At 38.1% G+C, this 15,649-nt stretch overlaps 1 pseudogene; it reads left to right on the top strand.

Annotated features, from left to right (window-relative positions):
• The first annotated feature begins 6,900 nt into the window (after positions 1–6,900).
• On the top strand, positions 6,901–7,249 carry LOC117020676 (60S ribosomal protein L31-like; annotated as a pseudogene).
• The last annotated feature ends 8,400 nt before the right edge of the window (positions 7,250–15,649 follow it).

Below are 15,649 nucleotides of genomic sequence, written 5' to 3'. Positions count from 1 at the left end.
AGTACTGATTATGTGCCAGGCCTTGACTTGGGAGAGGGGCCTGACTGACAGATACATGAAAGGGTAAGAGAATAGGTAGAGGTATGTACCAGGCATTATGCGAGTTTGAAAACATTACTAACCCAGCCTGGGTGTTTAGGAAGGAGGAAGAGGCGTGATCTGTAAGGATTTAGTATTAATATAAAAGCGGCCCTTGAATTGAACCTTAAAGGGCAAAAGGAACAGCAAGAAAAGGGGAAGAGAGGGAAGAGGGAAGAAGAGAAAAGAGAAGCAAAGGGGGAAAAGAGAAGAGGGGAAAAAGGAAGTCTTCTTGTGCACACTTGCTGAAATATTTACAAGTTCAGTAATTTAGTCTTTCATTCCTGACTCCTCCAAGCAGAATTCTTTATGCCACCCCTCCTTTGTGCCACCAGTGAATCTGGAACACATTTCAGTTATCACACTATTCACATTACGTGGACATTATTTATTTACATATCTGTGTCTCTTATTAGCCTGAGAGAAACTTAAGGACATTTCTCACTGACTTTTATATTTTCAGGACATGAATCCCATTAAGTGAAATAATTAATCAAATGAATTGGTATACTAACCTAATTGGATACCTAAAATGTTTCAGGCACAGACCTTGTATACTGTACACTTTATAAGAGCAAAGATCACAATGTGTCTGTTTTCACTATTACATCCCCAATGACTAGCATATTGCATGGCACAAAATAGGCACTCAATACATATTTTATATGAATCATAGAATATATTGGAACTATGCATAGAAGCGTAAGATACAGTATTTGTGATTAATCTAGTGAGGGATATAAACACTTAAATACAATACAACTTGGTATAATAAAACTTGATATGTTCTAACCAAACTGTTTCACTATTTGTCAGTCATTGCAAAAGCAGATCCACTCAAGCTTGTTTAAGCAATAAATTAATTTGTCACAGCATATTAAGTGGCTTATAGAATACCCCACAGAGCCAAAGAGCGAGAGACTCTGAAGCCCAAACATGCCCTGCCACCCCATAAAGCTGGTCTAACAAACACCACTCTCACCACCTCTCAGCACTAGGGGCTACGCACCAGCAGCCCTGCTACTGCCACCCCAAGAATCAAAGTCCTATTCTGACCATTCTTGGCATATCAGCTCCCCACCTTAACCTCCTGACATACATGTTGCTCACTTCTGGGGAGAAAAAAAAAGTTCCATGCTCGTATATCTGACTGGGGAAGCCTGGGCCATTTAACAGCTTTTTAGCTACACGGGAAATTTAAATTTTCTGGTTTCTACTTCAGAGAGATGGAATTCACGCAGCTAAAACATAGCACAGGTATTCAAAAGAGTAGGTGGCCAAAAGCATGAAGATGGTCACTGCTGAAGGAAAGGGCAAAAGGCTATGGGAACATAGAAGTGACAACTCTAGATGGCTCAGGGAAGTCATTAGCAGGGATGTGACAGGTTCATGAGCTATGCTGATGAATAAGAATTTACCAGATGGCGATGAAAGTGCTGGCAATTCAGAAAGAGTAAACAACATGGGCGGAGGCCCAGGATTGTGAACGGGTATGTGTTGTTGGTGGGGAATAGTGTCAGTGAGATTGGAGAAAAGGGGGATGGGTGGGGCAGAGTGGAAGGAGATGACATTGGTAAAAATCAGGTGGGCCAGATTGCTAAGCACTTGCTAAACCATGCTTTTAAGGAATTGGGACTTGACTTTGTAGGCAGTAGGACTCCGCTTACATTTTTTAGTAGAAGAGTGACATGATCAAACTTGGGTTTTATAAAGTGTACCCTGAATGGAGTGGAGTCAGGAGAAACGAGTAAGGTAAAACTATTTGAGGGAGATCCGTTAAGGGGTTGCTGTAAGAAGTCAGGTGAGAGGTGATGGGAGCCCGCACTAAGGCAGTGGGGTGGGAGTGGAGAGGAGGGTATGAATACAAAATACATGTAGGAGATGCAATCACCAGGAATTGTAGTGAACGAGAGAAAAGCAATCTAGGATAACTATGAGGTTAATTTTCTAGCTCAGGCAAATGGATGGAGGTGGAAGCATTAACTGAAAACAGGAAAACAGGAGAAACATCAAGGTCTCTGGGCATAAAAATAAATTTGGTTTTGAACATATTGAGGCTGAAGTGCTTGGAGGCTGCTAAGGCAGAGATATTTAATTCATTGAAAAAATATGGTTCTGAAGGTCACAAGCCAGGACTGCACAGGTAGATTTAGACATCATCACTAAATAGGTGGGAGTCAATGCCATGAAATTAGATGAGATTATCCAGAGGAAATGTGTAGAAAAAGGAAAAAAGAAGAGCAAGGACAAAACCCTAACATTAACACTAACATTTACGTATTTTGCAGGTAAGGGAGAGCCTACGTACAACAGAGGCCAGACATAGCTGCTGAAGAGGTAGAAGGATATCTGGGGCAGAGCGTAGCCCCTCAACAAGGTCATGTGATTTCTATTTTCAAGATTTTGCTAGATAGATAGAGGTAGGGTCCTCTATCTTATAATGCCCTGTTCACTTCTCTCCCTCTGTCCAGCAATCTGAAGTCCATTTCAAATCTCCACTCATCCTCCCTTCAACCTACGCTGATTTTTTTCTCTCTCTCTAATGTTCTGTTACACTTTCTATCTGAACTTAAGTTGACATTATGGTAGATTATAAAAATGCCCACAATTTTTCACTCTTCCCATAAAGAAGCAGAGTCTATTTTCTCACTGCCTAAATGTGGGTTGGCCATGGGACTTGCTTTGGCAAATGAAACGTTAGCACATGTGAGGCAAAGCAGTACTTGAAAAGAGCTTTTACATTGGGCTTATCTCCTTGCTTCTCTTGGAATCTTGCTACTACTAGATGAACATGCCTAGACTAGCCTGGTGGATGACGAGAGATGCATGGCTAAGTCATCTGCACCACTGCCAGCCAATAGGCAGCCAACCATTACAAATATGAGTGAGACCATCTGGGACCACCCCCAGTTAAGCCACCAAAGGGTCCCCTGACACAAAGGATATACCTGAAGAACCAGGCTCTTATGACCAAGGAGACGGCACCACTGGGTCCCACAGGACATCCCCTACATAAGGCCACTCACTAAGACCAGTAGGCCTAACAGCCACTACTTAATACATAGAAACAAACACAGAGCAGTAGCCAAAATGGGGAGACAAAGAAACAATGTCCCAAATAAAAGAGCAAAACAAATCTCCAGTAAAAGAACTAAACAAAATGGAGACAAGCAATCTACCAGACACAGAGTTCCAAACACTGGTTATAAGGATGCTCAATGATCTCAGGGAGAATTTCAACAAGGAGATAGGAGACATAAAAATGGGAGACAGAAAACATAAAAAAGAACCAGTCAGAAATAAACAATACAATAACTGAAATGAAGAATACCTTAGAAGGAATCAACAGTAAATTAGATGATGCAGAAGATCAAATCACTGATTTAGAGAATAAGGTAGCAGAAAACACCCAACCAGAATAGCAAGAAGAAAAAAGAATCCAAAAAATAAATAAAAATGAGGATAATTTAAGAGGCCTCTGGTACAACATCAAACATACAAACATTCAAGAATAAAATCTTGTCATCTGCGACAACATCGATGGACCTGAGTGTAGAAAGTCAGATAATGAAACATGAATGTGCTGCGTGTAGAAAGTCAGACAACGAAAGACAAATGTCATATGATTTCACTTACAAGTGGAATCTAAAGAATAAAATAAACAAATGAAACAGAAACAAATCCATAGATACAGAGAACATTTTGATGGTTACCAGATGGGAGAGGGGAACGGGGTGGGTGAAAAAGAGGGGATTAAGAAGTACAGATTGGTTGTTACATAGTAGTCATGGGGATGTAGGGTATAGCATAAGGAGTAGAGTCAATAATATTGTAATAACGATTTATGGTGTCAGATGGGTACTAGATTTGTTGGGCTGATAGATGGGAGGGGGTTTGGGGGCAGGGTAAAAAAGGTGAAGGGATTAAGAAGTACGAATTGGAAGTTACAAAATAGTCAATGGGATGTAAAGTACAGCCTAGGGAATATAGTCAATAATATGGTAATAACTGTACAGTGCCAAGTGGGTACTAGACTAGTTAGGGGAATCATTTCTTAAATTATCAATGTCTAACCACTATGCTGTACATCTGATGTAACATACAGCATAAGGAATATAGTCAATAATATTGTGATAGCATGCTATGGTATTAGATGGTTGCTGGACTTACCATGGGTATCACTGTTTTAGGTTTATAAATGTTGAATAACTATGGTGTACACCTGAAACTAATATAATGTTGTATGTTTGCTATGTTTTAATAAAAATCTTTTTTTTTTTTAAAAAAAAGAGCTCCTGGTTTAAAAGACCTTATCCACCTGTTGTATCCTATTTATCCTCTAAGATTTCTTTTATACATTGCTACTAGTTGTTTTTTTAAAATTCTTTTTCAATTACAGTTTATATTCAACATTATATTAGTTTCAGGTGTACAGCACAGTGGCTAGACATTTATACTTATGATGTGATCCCCTGATAAGTGTAGTACCCACCTGGCACCATACATAGTTATTACCATATTATTGACTATCTTCCCTATGCTGTACTTTACATCCCCGTGACTATGTTGTAACTGCCAGTTTGTACTTCTTAATCTATTCACCTTTCCCCCCCCAGCCCCCTAACCCCCCTCCCATCTGGCAACCATCAGTTGGTTCTCTGCTAGTTGTCCTTGAAGCTAGGTTCCCATGACAGTTGTACATGGTTCTAGGACAACCTGTTAGGGACTTTTGCAGTCATTTGTTTACTAATTGGTTCTCTGCCATATTGGAATGTGAGTTTCTTGAGGGAAGAAATTATATCTAATGCATCTTATTATCTTGAGTACCTTGCACGACCTTGCACATAAAAGCCTATTTAGTGAATGAACACACTGTTCTGTGAGAACACTAATCATTTTATAGGTTTCTGGGAAAGCGTGGAGAGGAGGGAGAAAATGATACTTTATTGTAGCTGTCTTTCAGGAATGCAGAAATTTCATGTTATGGTTAGTGGATGACAAGAATGTTAGAAAACCTGCCTAGAATAAGGCAGTGAATAAAATAAAGGTGCATAAATGATGAATAGTAATGGGTAGCTGGCAGAACAGGAAAGATTCCTGTTTAATTTTGCCCTTTGTGCTAGTGACAATACAACCAAGATGAACTGTTTTTCTGTGGAGAAGATTAGATCGTGGGCCAGAAGCAGTCTTGGAACCTGAGAGAGGTGAAGAGTCAGACTGCCTGAAGGTTACTTCTTAACTTTAGTCTCTCAGTGATTAGAAACAGGTGGGTTTATTGTGAAGCTAAACTTTCAGGGCACTTCACTGCCATGGGACCTTTCTAAGGTCACTTAATTTTGTATTTGTAAGTTATTTGTGAGTATGTGTGCTTTCTGAAAAGGACCTCCCAAATTGTATAAGCATTGAGACTCTGGTTAGAATGTTAGAAAAATGTTACAGCATTGTGCCTAGCAAATGGTACGTTGTGCATGTGTTAATTAAATAAATTGTATGCATATGATGAGCTTTCTAACCTCTTAATATTTGCAGAAAAAAATCTTATATTTGCAGAAAAAAAGTACACTCACAGCATCCCAGCATGAACATGAGTGTTTGGTCCTTGCTTTTGGTCATTCTTTTTGACTTTCCTAAAATATCTATATCTTTCCCTTATCTCTCAGCCTCTGAAATCAGGCCGATCCTTTAAAACCCAAGGTAATGAATGGATCTTAGGAACACAGTGATAGTTATAGAGTGGTTCACTTGTAGTGTTTAGAAAAACATGAAAACTAAACCATGGCATGTGTGTGGCAGTGACAGCACTAAAAGAGAAAGATAAGGGAGCCAGATATGGGCTGGCTGTGCCATCAGATCTGGGAAGTGAATGCAAAAGCATAATGATTATAAAATGGGCTTTTCAAAAATTCAGCAGTTATTCCATGACAGACTTTATTAGATAAACTGAATAGCTTACGTTTTTTTTAAAAAAAAAAAAATTAGAAGTTTTAAACCATGCTACTTGTTCCTAAAATTCAGAGAGCCTTTAGGAACATGCCATCTCTGGGATGGCAATTCTGATAATTAATGTATGTGGGCAAATTATCCCACAGAAAGGTCCCCGACACAAAAGTTGTTGATAGAAGTCTGTGTTAAATTTCAATTAGTACATTTTAAAGTAAAAAAGAGAAACCATGTAAATATTGGGCTCTGTGTAATTGAATGTGATTTTCATTTAAAGTTTTAAAATTTTATTTAAAAAAGCATTGCACCCTGAAAGACACGGTGGACACTTAGATGCATGTTATTAAATGAAGCCAATCTGCAAAGGTTACATGCTTTATGATTTCAACTATATGATTCTGGAAAAGGCAAAGCCATGGAGACATAAAAAAATCCGTGATGGCCAGGGATTTGGAGGAAGAGAGAGATGAATAAGCGGAGCACAGAGAATTGTTCAGGGCAGTGTAACTATTCTGTATGATACTATGATGGTGGATACACGTCATTATACATTTCGCTAAACCTGTGGAATGTGAACCCTAATCTAAACTATGGACGTTAGGTGATTAGGAGGTGTCAGTGTAGGTTCATCAATTTTAACAACCCAGTGTAGTGCAGGATACGATAGGAAGGGTTTGTGGGTATGTGGGAACAGGGTATATGGGAACTCTCAGATTTTCTGCTCAATTTTGCTGTGAATTTAAAACTGCTCTGAAACATAAAGTTAATTTAAATATATATATATATTGCCCCATCTTTTAAGTTCAGCATATAATAACTTAAAGATATGAATTTTCTTTTTGAAAAAGAATTCATGGTTCTTTCCAACTTGGGCCCAGCAGAATGGCTCCTTCAAAGAAAGGTGGAGAGAAGAAGAAGGGCCATTCTGCCATCAACGAGCTAGTGACCAGAGATACACTATCAATGTTCATAAGCGCATCCTTGGAGTGGATTGCAAGTGTGCCCCTGAGGCACTCAAAGAGATCTGGAAACTTGCCGTGAAGGATATGGGAACTCCCAACGTGCGCATTGACACCAGACTCAACAAAGCTGTCTGGTTCAAAGGAATGAGCAATGTTCCATACTGTATCCGGTGCGGATGTCCAGAAAACAGAATGAGGATGAAGCTCATCCAAAGAAGCTCTACACGTTAGTTACCTATGTACCTGTCACCACTTTCAAAAATTTATAGAGAACTGACTTTTGATTGTTGAATAAAGTTTATGAAACTGCAACAAAAAAAATCCATGAAGCTATGGGTTTTGACATATATAGCATATGGTCTATGCATAATACAGCAACTATTAAGAAACGGAAATGAAATGCTTAAAAAAGTGCTTCAGTCATAACTTCTACTTCTTCTGAACTTTTATGACATGCTTTTCTTTGACCAATCTTTTCATCGTGTCTTGCATTGTTGCTCTATCTCTGTGTAATGTTCTGTTTCCCAGTGTAGATTGTAAGCAACTCTAAGGCAGAACTGTGACTTTGATCCTTGTGTTTTCCCTACAGCCCTGGGGAGAGGGCATTTCCAGGAGAAGGAACAGGGTAAGCAAAGGCACAGGGTATGAGGCAGAGGTCAGAGAGAGACCAGGAAGCTACATAGGTGACAGGTGCCTGGTGATGAAGCTGGAAAATTGGATTTGGTTTACACCAAGAAATCTGGATTTTATTTTGTAGGCAGTGAGGATTGGTTTGTGTAAAACCAGGCCAGGGGCATAATTAGAACTGTGTTAAAGTTAAGATTGCTCTGGCAGCAGATTGTAAAATGGGTTGACGAGGGGGAGGAGAGGAGTTTGATAAAAGACAAAAACAACAGCTTTCATTAACTGAGAGCTTACTATATGCCAAGCACTGTGATGAATGTTTTATGAGCATCATCCCACGTAATCTTCACGAGAAATCTTTGAAGCAGGTGCTATCATTATCCTCATTTTACCGCAAGGAAAATGGAGAAATGGAGACTTGGGAAAGTTACATAAAGAGCCAGGTTCTTGGGCGAGTGACCTGTTCAATGGTACAGCGCTTGATTTAACACTTTGCTGTCGCCATCTTGAAATTCTTTTTAACAAAGGGTCCTCATTTTTGTTTTGCACTGATCAGGGTGAATCACATTATATAACCAGTCTTGGTTGAATGCTTTTGCCTGTGGCCACACTGCTATGGCACTGAAGGGCCCCTATTCTCAGCTATATGCTACACTGCAGTATCTTATGATTGAAGAACAGAATGTGAAGGCGAAGAAAATGGATTTTAAAGAGATTTTGTCAGTTAGTATAGACAAGGTTTACGAAGTGGGTTTTGTCTTGTTTGCAATTAAAATAATTTGGTTTTGAGAAAATTTTAAGGCTTTCACAAGATCTCTTGAGGTAACCAGAGGTTTCCTATTGGGAAATACATCATTGAGGGTGCTGTTGACTGGCCTTGCTGGTTGGGGAGCGCTGAGCTTTCCATCAGGTCGTTTGTGACATCTGGTGACAACAACATGTTATTGCAAGGATTTATTTTGCTGTTTCAAGAATCAGCTGTTCAGATTTTTTAAAAGAGACTTCCCCTTAAGTTTTACACTTCCCAAGCTATTTTTCTTTTGTACTTTTTGAAAAAAACAGATTGAAAACTGCCTGATTGTCCCACTTGTTAATGCGTTTTTTTTTAATAGAAAAACATTCATTAGGAATAGTCAAAAAATCTAATTCAAACATTTTTAGAATATTAATTTATGGGATCAAATATTGAACCAAATGCATAAGAATTATGAATATATATATTTCTAAAGTATATTTGGCATATTGCTTAATTTATTCCTACAGAATCCATCTCTGTAGTCAAGTAGGTAAAGAGTTCTGAGTAATTGTAATCATAGTCTTATAATACAATATTTTCAATAGAGACCCACATTTTATCTGTAGCAGTGATAGAATCACATATAGTACATGACATGATAGTCATTGGAAAACTGTTCCAAATTGTGATTTTTAAAAATATATTTAAATTTTGGGGGTTTCTTTGTTGTTGTTTAAGAGCTATTTTCACTTTACCAAACACATAATAATTTGAACTCAAGAAATGTTTAAATGACTGAATGAAGACTTGACAAGGTGAATTAAAGGCTGTCATTAAAGCTAAAAGAATCTATCCATCCAGCTTCTGTATTGATTTTAGAATGCCAGTTAAATAGATACAAATGGAATTCCTATCCTTGTTGAGCATTGAAAGTCTCAAAATAATATTGGGATCCTCCAAATGTTCTCTGACCTCACAGGAGAAAACACTAATAATGATACAGTATATAATGATACTTTCCCAACTTTCAAGCATGTGTCTTAGAATTGCTTAAAAGTAAAATCTTGGAACCATAAACATGACCACCGTCACAATCAAATGTGTGTTAAATTCTTCAGTGTAATGACTTCTGGACTGGTTGTTTTGGTCTTTTGTTCAGCCTTAACATCTATGTGCAAAGAACAGAGGTAGGCAGTGTGTTAGAAATATGAAGAGCTATACAGGAGTGTTAGGGTTCAATACCTCTAGTGTCCAGATAGGTAATTTAATGTCCAAATAAATGATAGTGTGGGTAGAGTTGTAAACTGGGGAGGGCATTGTCCAACATAAAAGGTGGGAGCAGCAGCTGCTCCACTCCAGCACCTGGTAATCATGTGGAAATGTGAGCCCAGACTGTCAGGTGCCAAGATAAGCTAGAAATCCAAATTTTGTGAACCGTGTTACCATTATAATTTTTTTGTTTATTTGCTTTAAGAACATTTTAAGGGACAAAGAATGCAGTTGACCCTTGAACAAAACAGTTTTGAATTGTGGAGGTCCACTTATACATGGATTGTTTTTCAATAAACACTGGAAATATATTTTTCTCTTCCCTATGATTTTCTTAATAACGTTTTCTTTTTTCTATCTTACTTTACTATAAGAATACGGTATATTAGAAATGAACTACAGGAAAAAAACGGGAAGACACACCAATTCATGGAGGCTGAATAACTTATTACTAAATAATGAATGGGTCAAGCAGGAGATCAAGGAAGAAATCAAAAGATATTTCGAGATAAATGAAAATGAAAACACGACGACCCAAAATCTTTGGGATGCCGCGAAAGCAGTCCTAAGAGGGAAATTCATAGCTTTGCAGGCCTACCTAAAGAAACAAGAAACATCACTAATCAACAGTTTATCTTCACATTTAAGGGATCTGGAAAAAGAACAGCAAAATAAGCCCAAAGGGAACACAAGGAAGGAGATAATAAAGATCAGAGCAGAATTAAATGAAATAGAAACCAGAAAAACAATACAAAAGATCAATGAATCCAAGAGTTGGTTCTTAGAGAAGATAAACAAAATCGACAAACCATTAGCCAGACTCATTAAAAAAAAGAGAGAGAGGACCCAAATTAATAAAATCAGAAACGAAAGAGGAGAAGTGACAACGGACACTGCAGAAATACAAAGAGTTTTAAGAAGTTACTATGAGCAACTATATGCCAACAAATTTGACAATTTGGAAGAAATGGACAATTTTCTAGAGGCGTACAACCTTCCAAGGCTAACTCAAGAAAAAACAGAAAACCTGAATAGACTGATTACCACCACGGAAATTGAATCAGTAATCAACAGTCTCCCAACAAACAAAAGCCCTGGACCAGATGGCTTTACAGGTGAATTTTACAAAGCGTTCAAAAAAGAATTATCACCAATTCTCCTCAAGCTCTTCCAAAAAATCCAGAAGGAGGGAAGACTCCCAAACACTTTTTACGAAGCCACTATCACCCTGATCCCAAAATTAGACAAAGACACCACAAAAAAAGAAAACTACAGGCCGATATCTTTAATGAACATAGATGCAAAAATCCTCAACAAAATATTAGCAAACAGAATTCAGCAATACATTAAAAAGATCATTCACCACGATCAAGTGGGATTCATTCCTGGTATGCAGGGGTGGTTCAACATCCGCAAATCTATTAATGTGATACACCACATTAACAAAATGAAAAATAAAAATCACATGATCATATCAATAGATGCAGAAAAAGCATTTGATAAAATCCAACAGCCATTTATGATAAAAACCCTTAAGAAAGTGGGAATAGAGGGATCTTATCTCAACATAATAAAGGCCATATATGACAAACCCACAGCTAACATCATACTCAATGGGGAAAAGCTAAAACCATTCCCCCTAAGATCAGGAACAAGGCAAGGATGCCCATTATCTCCGCTTCTATTCAACATAGTTCTGGAAGTTCTTGCCACAGCAATCAGACAAGAAAAAGAAATAAAAGGCATCCAGATTGGTAAGGAGGAAGTAAAGTTATCATTGTATGCAGATGATATGATACTATATATAGAGAACCCTAAAGACTCCACCAAGAAGCTATTAGAGCTGATAGATGAATTTAGTAAAGTGGCAGGATACAAAATTAATATTGAGAAATCAGTTGCATTTGTATATACCAATAATAAAACATCAGAAGGAGAAATTAAAAAAACAATCCCATTTACAATCGCTCCAAAGACTATAAAATACCTGGGAATAAATTTAACCAAAGAAGTAAAAGATCTATACTCAGAAAATTATAAGACACTGATGAAAGGAATGAAGGAAGATATAAATAGATGGAAACACATATCATGTTCATGGATAGGAAGAATTAATATAGTTAAAATGTCCATACTGCCTAAGGCAATATACATATTCAATGCAATTCCTATCAAACTGCCAACGTCGTTTTTCACAGAAATAGAACATATAATCCTAAAATTTATATGGGACCATAAAAGACCCCGAATAGCAAAGGCAATCTTGAGAAATAAGAACAAAGTGGGAGGTATAACAATACCTGACTTCAGATTATACTACAAGGCTACAGTAATCAAAACAGCATGGTACTGGCATAAAAACAGACACATAGATCAATGGAACAGAATAGAGAGTCCAGAAATAAATCCACGCCTATATGGCCATTTAATCTACGACAATGGAAGCAAGAATGTACGATGGAGTAATGACAGTCTATTCAATAAATGGTGCTGGGAAACCTGGACAGACACATGCAAAAAAATGAAGTTGGACCACCTCCTTACACCATATACAAAAATAAATTCAAAATGGCTTAAAGACTTAAATGTAAGGTCTGAAACCATAAAATACCTAGAAGAAAACATAGGAAGAAACTTCTCAGACATTACCCGGAGTAAGATTTTTACTGATATACACCCTCGCGCGAGGGAACTAAGAGAAAGAATAAACATGTGGGATTATATCAAACTAAAAAGTTTTTTCACAGCAAAGGAAACCATCAATAAAACAAGAAGGGATCCTACTGAATGGGAAAAGATATTTGCCAGTGATATATCTGATAAGGGATTAATATCACAAATCTATGGAAAACTTACTCAACCCAACTCCAAAAAAACAAACGATCCAATTAAAAAATGGGCAGAGGACTTGAAGAGACATTTTTCTGAAAAGGACATACAGATGGCAAACAGACATATGAAGAAATGCTCAACCTCGCTAACCATCAGAGAAATGCAAATAAAAACCACAATGAGATACCACCTCACCCCAGTCAGAATGGCTATCATCAATAAATCAACAAACAACAAGTGCTGGCGCGGATGTGGAGAAAAGGGAACGCTTGTGCACTGTTGGTGGGATTGCAGACTGGTGCAGCCGCTATGGAAAACAGTATGGAGGTATCTCAAAATTCTGAAAATGGAACTACCTTATGATCCAGTAATTCCACTCCTAGGTATCTATCCGGAGAAATCCAGAACTTCAATTCAAAAATCTCTATGCACTCCTATGTTTATTGCAGCACTATACACAATAGCTAAGACATGGAAACAACCAAAATGCCCATCGGTAGATGACTGGATTAAGAAACTGTGGTACATTTATACAATGGAGTATTATGCAGCCATAAGGAAGAAAGAAATCTTACCATTTGCAACAACATGGATGGATCTAGAGAACATTATGTTAAGTGAAATAAGTCAGACAGAGAAAGATAAGTTCCATATGATCTCACTTATTTGCGGATTCTAAAGAAAAGAATAAGTGAATGAACTAATCAGAAACAGTTTGGGAGACAATGAGGAAAAACTGAGGGTTGCTAGATGGGCGGGGGGAGTGGGGGGTGGGGGGGAAGGTGAGGGGATTGGAGGGCAGTCGGTGACCACAGGATGGCCACGGGGTTTGAAAATTAATCTGGGGAACGTAATTTGGTGGTTACCAGAGCGTAAGGGGGTTGGGGGGTGGGGGATGAGGGTGAGGGGGATCAAATGTACGGTGATGGAAGGGGAGCTGACTCTGGGTGGTGAACACACAGTGTGATTTATGGATGATGTGATTCAGAATTGCACAACTGAAATCTATGTAATTCTACTAACAATTGTCACCCCAATAAAAAAAAAAAAAAAAAAAAAAAAAAAAAAAAGAATACGGTATATAATACATATTATATACAAAATATGCATTAATCAACTGTTCATGTTATCGGTAAGGCTCCCAGTCAACAGTAGGCTATTATAGTTAAGTTTTGGGGGGAGTCAAAAGTTATACTCAGATTTTCAACGGCACAGCAAGTCAACACACCTAGTCCCCACATTGTTCAAGAGTAAACTGTATATCTGCCATTCTTGCTAACTGACCAAGACTAATTTGATCATGTATAACCCTTAGTTTATTTTCCATAGATAGGTGTGGCCACCAAAGAATTTGAGGTGAATGCGGATTAATTACTTCCACATAATCTGGATATGAGATTATAAAGGAAGCCAGTCTTAGACCAATTTCTGATGCACACACAGATAATTATTAAACAAAATAGTTCATACACCTGTTCTATAAGCTTGATGATACCCCAAATCGCTATCCTTTAAGGTGTGCTCACTGTCTCCCTACAAAAAAGTTTCTCTTAAGGCAGATGTAACACCATTCCTGAGGCTGAGTTCTGTAACCTTTATAGAAGATATAAGAAAATTTAGGGATCCAGCTGCAGGCTTCATACATTCCTATACTCTGTTCATGCAAGGGTGGCAAGAATCTCCGTTCCAGAAATGTTTTCGTCAAGCCACATGTCTTAAATACTGCTAATTTCATAAATGACATCCCATTTCTAACATTTATCATACTTTTAAGCCAGTCAAAAATAAAAACTCATCTCTGACATTCTCTATGATAATTAGCAAACCATGTGGTATAGATCAAGATAGTGATAATAGATGTCCTTGTGATAGCTGCTTCTGGAGTGTGGTCTTTTTGATGTTGGTACCTGATCTACTCAGGAGCATGGAATTCTCAGTTTGGGCAACTAGAATTGAAGCTTAAATTAGCATGAGCATAATATGACAGTGTGTGTTCCAAAGTAGGTTTGAGTACATTACAACATCATACTAGTGATCCAGTTCTAGCCTGTGAAAGCCCAGTTTGTAGTCTTTCATATATAGGCATTCAACCCTGCATTCTAGGAGTTTCCATTCTAGCATCATCTGGAAGGAGTCTTTTGAATAAGGATAAAAGGATTGAAGAGCAGAAATGTCATTGTATTCTGGGAATACACTGCAGAGTGCATAGCCAGATGGAAGAAGCAATGATGCCTCCCATGCAGATCACAAAACTGGCTCTGAAACAGAATCAAGTAGTGGTGGAGGCCCTTGACAGCCAGGCGACTGCAGGACACTGCTAATGGCAGTGTACCTCACTTTCAACTTTCCTTGCTGATAATTTTGAAATTGATGAAGTAATAAAGGAAACCACTACTCTAAGCTTTGAGGAAGAATTTAGTTCTTAAGGTGAAAATCATGGGACTCATAGAAGAAAGCTCATGTTCAGCTTAGTTTATTGCTTTTATTGAATGCCAGGCATTATGCTGGCATTGAGGATTCAAAAAGTGATTAAGGAAACTATGAAGAGCAACTAACACAAACTGGGTGGATCCGGGAAAACTTTCCAACACCTGAACTGAGTCTTGGAGAACAAGTGGTGTATACCAAGTGGGGAAGAAGGTAGGTAGCAATGAGTCTGGTGGGTATAGCATTTTAGGCAGCAGGGACAGCAGGAACAACAGCATACAAACATGACATAGCCTGAGTGCACAGAACTACAAAACATTTGATACTACTGGAGTTTGAAGTGCAAGGCAGGGAATAGCGGGAAATGAGGCTTTAGAAGGAAAGAAGGAACCAATTGATCACGCTAAGAAACTAGGAATTTGCCCAGAAGGAATCACTAAAAGGTTTTAAGTATCAGAATGGAATGGTTAGAGTGCATTTTAGATAATCCACTCTGATTGAAATTAAAGTCAAATATAGATGGTCCCTGGGGCATGTGGAGCAAGATTAGAGTAGGAAGACCAGTTAGGAGGCTATCCTAATAATTTAGGTGAGAAGTGATGAAGGATTTTAATAAAATGGGATTACATTTGAGCATGTCTATAGGGCGAAGGAAGAAATCAGGAGTGAGGGAAATTGAGGAGAAAGGTTAATTGGTTGGAGTGCAGTCAGAGGAGCTAGAGCTGAAGTAGAAGAATTAACTTAGCTTAACTCATCCTCTGAAACTCTAGCAGGTTGGAGA

The sequence above is a fragment of the Rhinolophus ferrumequinum genome, chromosome 3, assembly GCF_004115265.2.
Source record: "Rhinolophus ferrumequinum isolate MPI-CBG mRhiFer1 chromosome 3, mRhiFer1_v1.p, whole genome shotgun sequence".
Classification (NCBI taxonomy): domain Eukaryota; kingdom Metazoa; phylum Chordata; class Mammalia; order Chiroptera; family Rhinolophidae; genus Rhinolophus; species Rhinolophus ferrumequinum.
This window is presented reverse-complemented; position numbering and strand designations above follow the sequence as displayed.